This window comes from Schistocerca cancellata, chromosome 3 (assembly GCF_023864275.1).
Source record: "Schistocerca cancellata isolate TAMUIC-IGC-003103 chromosome 3, iqSchCanc2.1, whole genome shotgun sequence".
Classification (NCBI taxonomy): Eukaryota; Metazoa; Arthropoda; class Insecta; order Orthoptera; family Acrididae; genus Schistocerca; species Schistocerca cancellata.
The window spans coordinates 288,159,088-288,168,395 of NC_064628.1; positions in this window are offsets into that span (position 1 = coordinate 288,159,088).

Genomic DNA, 9,308 nt, shown 5'->3' on the forward strand with positions numbered 1-9,308 from the left:
TTGTTTCTCAATTAAGTTTCGTAAAAGATAATCACAATCAGTTTACGCATAGCTCAGAATAATTGGTGGAAATAAAAGCAATATACAGGGTAAGTCACGTAAGACGTAACACTCCTTTTGTTTCGTGGGCGGTTACACATATCGAAACGCGGTTTTCAGCAAATGTTAGAGGGTCGAAGGGCACGTATTTTTTTTCGATTCATGTTTTTAGCGCTGGTCTCAAAGGAGATACTGGAGCAAATGGATTTTTTAAATTGACCATATACAGGGTGTATGAAAAAGAACCATCCGATTTTGAAAAAAATCTTTACTATAATGTTATTTGAGTTATGTGCGTGGACAAAGTACTGGTGGAAAGAGCAAACACTCGAGTTTTAAAAATGTTCCCCCTAGGTAGCAGCAATGTGCGCCCACTTCAGCTAGTATAAAATGGTGTCCTGGCAACAGAAAGCGTTTTGTGTTCTACGTTCTGCGCAGTGCGGGTCGGTAATAACTGTTCAGCTGACTTTCGTACTAGGTGTGGTATGGATCCTCCTACAGCACAGAGCATTAGACGATGGCATGAACAATTCCGAGTAACAGATCGTTTGTGTAAAGACAAATCGCCAGGCCCTCTCCGAGTGTCTGACAAACGTCAAACGCATCCGCCATAGTTTCACAAGGAGTCCGCAGAAATCCGTTCGCCGTGCAGCTTGACAGCTCAACATGCCTCCGTTGTCCATCTGGTGTGTGTTGCGTCGATTTGTATATATGAAACCATACAAAATTGAGCTACTGCAAGCTCTTCGTGAAGGTGACAAACAACAAAGTGTGGAATTTCGTTCTTGGCGAGATGGAGGATGTCAGTATACTTCCACGCTTGGTGTTTAGTGACGAGGCCACATTCCATTTAAATGGAAAGGTGAACCGTTACAATGTTAGAATATGGGGCACGGAACAACCACATGAAGTTGTATGTGTGTTTTATACAGTTTCACTGGAAAATGTGTATGCTCCATTTTTCTTTGCCGAAGCACATATCTCATTATGCTTGAGAACTTTATTTTCCCACAGTTGGAGACTGATTCGAACGACTTCATTTACCAACAGGATGGGGCACCGTCACAATGGTATCTGGAAGTGCAGGAATTTTTAAAGCAAAGGATTACGGTCGCACTGGACCAAATGATTCAGCCTTATATTACTGGCCTCCAGGGCCACTGGACCTGACTTTGTGATTATTTCATGTGGGCTATTATAAAAGACTCGGTTTATGAGCCTCCTTTACCAACAAAAATGAATGAACTAAGACATCTCACAACAGCAGCTGTGGAAGCTGTAGCTCAAGACATGCTCACTGCGGTGTGGGAACAATCTGAATACTACTTTGACATATGCCTTGCATCTCAAGGGAGGAATACTGAACACCTATTAAAAGGTATGAAAAGAAAATTTTTGAGTTTCCCATTCACCAAAAAACAAAATTCATTTTATATGTTTATTAGTTTCAGAAATATAGATACCAAATCGGATGATTCTTTTTGATACACCCTGTACTTTTTGTAATTGCATTCCGTAGCGCTTGAGAAGACAATTACAGTGATATAGAGTTTTTTGATGTTGACGTTGAAAACTGTCGTAACAAAATTCGAGAAATATCCTAGAATGTGAGAGCACGGTAGCCGGAAACGGCATTTGCGGTGCAAACACTGCCAAGCATTCGTGTCTCGGACCAGCCCTGCACTACGAGAATAAAGCTTTATTTCCCCTTGAACCAACTTACAACCTAGATGCAGCTTCACCTACGAATGTTGTATATGGAAGTATGACATAGGCCAGAATCTAAAATATCACAAAGGGCTTAGGAAAACTATTTCACATTTGTGTATCCTCCCAGATTTACGTGAGCTGAAACAGAGAAATCAACTGTTCGGTCTTCGAAAATAAAGACGTCTTATATGCTGCAAATAGCAACTGCTGTATCTAGCATGTAAATGATGGAAAGAAGATTTGGCATTTCTTTTCCTGCACGTGGCTATGTGCTTCTGAGAGGTAAAATACATGCTGTCGGACAACTGTTTCCACCTACACTGCTCTAAATTATTTCATATGGGATACATTCGTTGAACTAAACACCTTATTAAAAATATTTTGGTGGCCACGAGTACGCCGCAAAATAAATATTCTTCTTAACGAAACGTCGTTTCATGCTGAACGTAAGCTGACAATGACAGTGTCACCATCTACGTGCAATACACGTTGTCGACTTATTTGACACTACGGTCCAGTTTCGTGCACACGTAAATGAAATAAACAATTTACTAACAATGATTTGGTAACCACCCAAATCACATAATAAACTCTGTCTTCCAGAAAAATAACTTTAGTCCTTACTTAAACATGTGTTCAAATTGTTGACTACGGATTGAAAGAACGATGAACAGATGTAATTACAATGGGTGACGACACATATCGTCTGGCGTAGCAGGGGCTTCGTCATAGACTGCATCTTTGAGTGCTCCCCAAAGAAAGAAATCAAGAGAAGTCAAATCGGGGGACCTCGCAGGCCATTGACGACAGAACTTCGTTTTATCCAACGGCAAGGAAAGTTCTCATCCAGTATTTGCATTGCAACACGTGACAAGCGAGCTGGACAACCGTAGTTTTGCAGCCACATCACTGTCGAATATCCAGTGGTACCTCTTCTAGAAGAACCAGCAGAATGAACGTCAGAAAGTGTGCATATGAATGTCCATTTAGAACGCCTGAGATGAAGTAAGGTCCCACAATATAATTTCCAATAATGCCGCACCATACCTTAACGCTCCACGGCCGTTGATGTTGCACCTCAAGAAGCCAGTGTGGATTTTCGGCTGCCCAGTAGTCCATGTTATCCAAACTCACATTAGCGTCGTTGCTTCATCGGTAAAGACTACACTCTGGAAAACTTAGAGTCGTCTCTGAGACGCTAAAGGTCAAACCGACAAAATTCTGTACGACGTTCACGGTCGTCCAGTGCGTGATGCAGTGGCGGATGGAAATTCTGTCGATGCAGGATGTGAGTGACACTCGTCTGGTTGACTCCACATTCTTCTGTAATATGTCTCGTACCACTGTGGGTATTCATTAGCGTCGTAGCCACAACAGCTTCTTCGCGTTCTCAGGCAGTTGTAGTCTTCTTTCTTGTTCTCTTTTTGACGTCCAAGGATCCTGTCCACGCTAAATTGCCATCGACTCGTGCGTCAGATATTGGTGATCTGAATAGGTAGCCGCTGTACTGTTTTTCTGGCATTTCCTTCACATTCACCATATAGGCGTAGTATATCCAACTTCTCCTCATTGGTGTACATGTATGCACACAACGAATGTTGATGTAGAAATGAGCAGACTGCAGAGCAGACAAGTAAAGGGACAAATGTTTTGGCATTCTGACACAACGTAGCACGAGAGCTCTGACTGGCGATGTCTGCTAGCACTAATGCCAGTTCCGGCCACCGCGCTCTCAAATTCTAGGACAGTACTCGAATTTTTTACGACGGGTTTCAACTTCAACATTAACAGATGTCATATCATTGTAATTGTCTTCTCAAGAGCTATAGAATGCAGTTACAAAAAGTACACGGTTCCATTTTAAAAAACGTACTTACTTCAATATCTCCGTTAATACCAACGCTAAAAACATTAACTAAATAAAAAATACGCGCCCCTCGACGCTCTAACATTTGCCAAAAACTACGTTTAGACGTGTGTAACCGTTCACGAAATAAAAGGGGTGTTACATCTTATGTGACTCACCCTGTGTAACATACTCTGTTTACACCCCTGTAGCTGTCATAGCTAATTCCTTTTATGACTTAGATTCCGGATTCCACATTCAGGTGCATTATATATGATTAATAAATTCATTCCTGTAAATAACTTCTCAAACTTCAGTCTAATGAGTCTATCACCACTGAAAATGGCTACATAACGTGGAGATATCAAAACCTGGTATTATAGTAAATGCTGTTTTTAATGTTGGACTAGCAACGAAAAGCTCTCTGTAATGACTGTATACCGTAATGAATAGAGAAGTTTGGAAGAGGCCTCTATTCAGAAGCGCTAGTTAAATTGATTCTAAAGAAAATGTACAGAGAATGAGTAAATAAAGTGGACTAAAGGAGAAGGATGAGGGTTGTATAGATATAAAAAAAACTATTCATTGAAATATATTGGAGGGAGAAGTAATCAAGAGCAAATTGATTACTTAAAGGGAAATATAAGTTTAACAATGACAGGTAGAAATGTAACACAGAGAAGAAGTGAGTCATTGCAAACGAAAATTGTTACAAAAGTTGCAAAGTAGTGGTGCCAGAAAGAAAATGTAGAGGAATAGCAAAATAAATTATATCAGTGGGAGTGAGTACATTGGATTATGAAGAGAAAGGAGGATAGATTAAAAAGGATAAGTATGCAAGGGATAAAGACGTAAAGGGAGGTTAAAGAGTAATAGAGAAGATAAAGAGGACACTGGCATTAACAGTAGACTGGAGGCGAGTAGAAGTAGTGAATCGGTGTGTAAGAAGAAGTAACACGATGTGGAGGAATAAGTCAGGAATCTGGACGAATATAAATCGAGAGATGGAGTTAGGTGAAAAGAATGCTTCGTTAAAGGCAAATCTGTTTTGTAATGAGTAAGAGCTAATTACTTGTCCAACAAATAGTGAGGAAATGAAGTTCATCAGCTTGGATGTGTGATATGAGAAAGAAAATCATAGATAGATCATGGGCTAGAGAGACAACAGTGCAGGATGGTGCAGAGCAGAACTGGATGAAGCCACTACACAAAAAGGTGTTAAACTGTATTGTCATAGTTTTTTAATGGAGCCAAGAAGCTATAAAGTATAGCCTAGTAAGAGAAGAATAACAAAAGTAACAAGTAACATTTAGTCAACATAAAACATAAGTATATAGAAACTGGATAAAGGTATTAGTGTTGGAAGGTATTAGCATTAGTGTCTATGATCAGCCAGAAAGTTATCATAGACTTGTTCAGAAAGTAGTCATCATTGAATTATCTTTGTTGGGAGATCTGGAGTAAAAGTTGTCGGAATGGCTGATAAATAAGACACAGATTCATTTGACTTTTTAAGTGGAAAATGTAGAAGCAGCATAAAACAGTTAACCTTCATAGAATACAGAGGGCTCCCCACGTCGACCCAATCTACTTGCTCATTGCCCTGGGGAAGAGTTTTCTGAGAGAAAAGGTAGTCTGAAAAGCAAATTCATCACGTGTTGCAAAAAAAGGAAAATAAAAAGATAGAGCATCTGTCGCAAAAAAAAATGAAGAAACAGGGGCTTAGCTTCCTTGCCATATTTCGGCGGTATTTCCTGGATAATAGGTGGGATCAGCAACAATCACAACATTAAATGTGTCTGTTGCCTCCACACAGAACCGAAAAAAATTGTTGGGCCCTGTCAGTGACGAACATGTCTTTAAAAAAAAAACAAGGCGAATACCAGATTTCGAGTAAGTTTGGAATTTATATATTGACAAGATACACCATTTACGTTATATAACAAATATGTAAGACTTCATAAGATAGTGCAGTTCTGTGCAAACCTTAATGTCCGCATAAAGGAACAATGTGGCTCTCGAATGACGAAAGTTCCAGAGTCGCATCTTGCCGACATGGCCCGGTGTCACGGCTTCAGAAGCTTTCTATTAGCTGAGCAAGGCTTCAGTATACACTATGTGACCAAAAGTATCCGGACACCTGGCTGAAAATGACTTACAAGTCCGTGGCACCCTCCATCGGTAATGCTGGAATTGAATATGGTGTTGGCCCACCCTTAGCCTCGATGACAACTTTCAGTCTCGCAGGCATACGTTCAATCAAGTGCTGGAAGGTTTCTTGGCGAATGGCAGCCCCATCTTCACGGAGTGCTGCACTGAGCGAAAGTATCGATGTCGGTCGGTAAGGCCTGGCACGAAGTCGGCGCTCCAAAACATCCCAAAGGCGGTTCATAGGATTCAGGTCAGGACTCTGTGCAGGCCAGTCCATTACAGGGATGTTATTGTCGTGTAACCACTCCGCCACAGGTTGTGCATTATGAACAGGTGCTCGATCGTGGTGAAAGATGCAATCGCCATCCCCGAATTGCTCTTCGTGGGAGGCAGGAAGGTGCTTAAAACATCAGTGTAGGCCTGTGCTGTGATAGTGCCTCGCAAAACAGCAAGGCGTGCAAGCCCCCTCCATGAAACGCATGATCACACCATAACACCAACGCCTCCGAATTTTACTGTTAGCACTACACAAGCTGGCAGATGACGTTCACCAGGAATTCACCATACCCACACCCTGCTATTGGATCGCCACATTGGCTACCGTGATTCTTCACCCCACACAACGTTTTTCCACTGTTCAATCGTCCAATGTTTACGCTCCTTACACCAAGTGAGGTGTCGTTTGGCATTTACTGGCGTGATGTGTGGCTTATGAACAGTCGCTCGACCATGAAATCCAAGTTTTCTCATCTCCCACCTAACTGTCATAGTACTTGCAATGGATCCTGATGCAGTTTGGAATTCCTTTATGATGGTCTGGATAGATGTCTGCCTATTACACATTACGACCCATTCCAACTGTCGACAGTCTCTGACTGTCAACAGACGGGAGGTCGGCCCCTACGCTTTTATGCTGTACGTGTTTCTTCACCTTTCCACTTCACTATCACATCGAAAACAGTGGACCTAGGGATGTTTAGGAGTGTGGAAATCTCGCGTACAGACGTATGCCACAAGTAATACCCAATCTCCTGACCACGTTCGAAGTCCGTGAGTTCCACAGAGCGCTCCATTCTGCTCTCTCACGATGTCTAATGACTACTGAGGTCGCTGATATGGAGTACCTGGCAGTAGGTGGCAGCACAATAGAACTAATATGAGGAACATGTTTTGGGGGGAGGGGGTGCCCGGATACTTTTGATCACATAGTGTATGTAGCAACACAAAATTTCCGTGGTTGGGACTGGCTGAAATGAGCGATGAGGAAGGTCTCATGTTTCGGCATGCACAAGGGGTGAAAGGGTGTCAGGGATTTTGGTAGCGGGGGCCACGGTGGTCAGATTTTAAGTTGCGGCTCTCGTGAATTGTTGAGAATTAGGACGTAAAGTATTGTTTGTGTTTGCATAGCCATAGGACAGTCTACAGTGCAGTTGCGAATGTGGCTTGGAAGTGATTAAAGTATAATCTGTCCATAACTGCAAAATTGTACGGATAACAAATAACTTGTGCAACATGTTACGTTTACAGTGGACTATCATGTGATTAAAACCACATAATTTAAACTGTGTGGTCTTTGCTGCAAACCAAGTAGTCACGGATTTCCTCCAATTATTACCATTACAATGCCACTCCGCTACCTACGCATGTACGAGCCCACGACTGAGTACATCCACTACAACAATAGGGACATCACTAGAGATGCAAGGCTAGTGACTTTCAGAAAAACCGCGAGATGTGGCGGATCTGCACATCTCCAACCACAACCTCACAGCTGCTCTGTTACAACCAGAATGAGAAAGTTGATCTACTTACCTTAATTTCATTCCTTGATGTCATATTGTATAATATTTTCAGGCACTCTGTTCGAGCATAAAAGACACTGCCATAGAAAAAGCATTTTTTTCGTGGCAAATAGTACTTTTTTAATATGCTGGGTATTCTTACATAGTCATCATAATACATCTGATCTATAATAAAAGTTAGTGTCGGCAGCGTGCACTGAAGACAAACATCTGCAGCCATTCAGTGAATGCTCCGTAAGCGGGGTGCACCTTCTTGCTTAAAATCCCGAAAATGAGCGGCAGCCTTTCAACAAGCTGTCGCAAAACGTGAAGGCATTCGTGTCTAGCTACATACTTTCAAGCTCACGTGGAAAGATTTCCTTTTGACAGATTGTAGCCCACTACAGCAATATCCAAAAGATCTTTTAACAGAGAATATAGTTATTTTAACTGACCAAAATGAATGGAATTTAAGAGTAATTGCTTTGTAATGAAGATTCAGGATTGTTACCTGATTCGTCCATCCTGACTTGGGCATTTCATGGTTTACCCAAATCATTCCAGGCGAATGCTGGGATGGTCCCATGGACGTCATCTTCCCCATTCCCTGCCCATTATTAATAATTCGCAATTAGCAAAGTACATAAACACACTGCTATCATCATCATTATTATTATTTTTATTGATATTATTATTTATTTAGTCTATTTAGTTATTTTTTATTTAATGGAGTGGGATATTTCATTATCTTGTCACAAAATTAGAATTGTCCTGTAGGTTAAAACATAAAAAAAATAGATTTTACATGAGATGGATTACGAAGTTTGAAAGTTACTTGAAGAAAGATCTGACATACTCGGTCCCGGCTGCGCCTGTCGGGAACTGTTCTGGAGCCTGAAGATAATGTGCTGGTCCTTTCCTGATCCGCGTTAAAGTCGTGGTGGTTTGGATCGACCAAGCTGGTTTCGAAGGCGATTTATTTCCATAGGATGCCCAGATAACACCCTCCGGGAAAGAAACTGCCGATAGTATTGGCTGGAAGCAGCACCTTACAACAAGAACTGCCAGCTTTCGCAGAAAACGTCCAGTTCAAGTACCTACATTTTCCTCGACAGGGTGATTGGAAATAATTTCGTGGGGCGGTTCTGGAGCTCACGAAATCGAGAGTCAGATGGCAGAGTAGGACGGATTTGGGGAGTTGCACGTATGAAGTCGGAAGTGGGTGGTCCACAGTGATCAGTAGAGTTGTTTTACGGTTTTTATGAGAAAGGGAGCGACCTAATGAGCGAGCACCTCTGTCAGATGTCAGATGTGTTAAAACGTGGAGACATAAACTAGCTGGATACAGCGTTTAACACCCTGTCGTGGACTTGGCAAGGCCACATTGGAGGCAATGAATTTGATTTGTTCCATCGGAATCTTGTGGTGTTTTTGTGTGTGACCTCCCTTTTACCTGTAGACTATTGTTTTCAGAGGGGAGATATAAGTTGATAGGAGAGAATGTAGTGACTGTTTACGGTACTCCTTTTTCAGACCTGTAATTCGATTTGAGAGCCTTTTGTAACTACGAGGAGCGTTTAGTACGAGGGTAATCCCAAAAGTAAGGTCTCTTATTTTTTACAAGTACATAACTCTGTTTGTGTGGCAGTTGGTCACACTGTTATGAAGAGTGCTTCACGCGCTGCGTTTAAACATGCACACGCCGCGCTGAGGCGCTCAGTCTTGGCTTGGAAGCCGTTGAGAATGGAACTCCCGTTGGATGTTACCGCCAAGTGCGAATT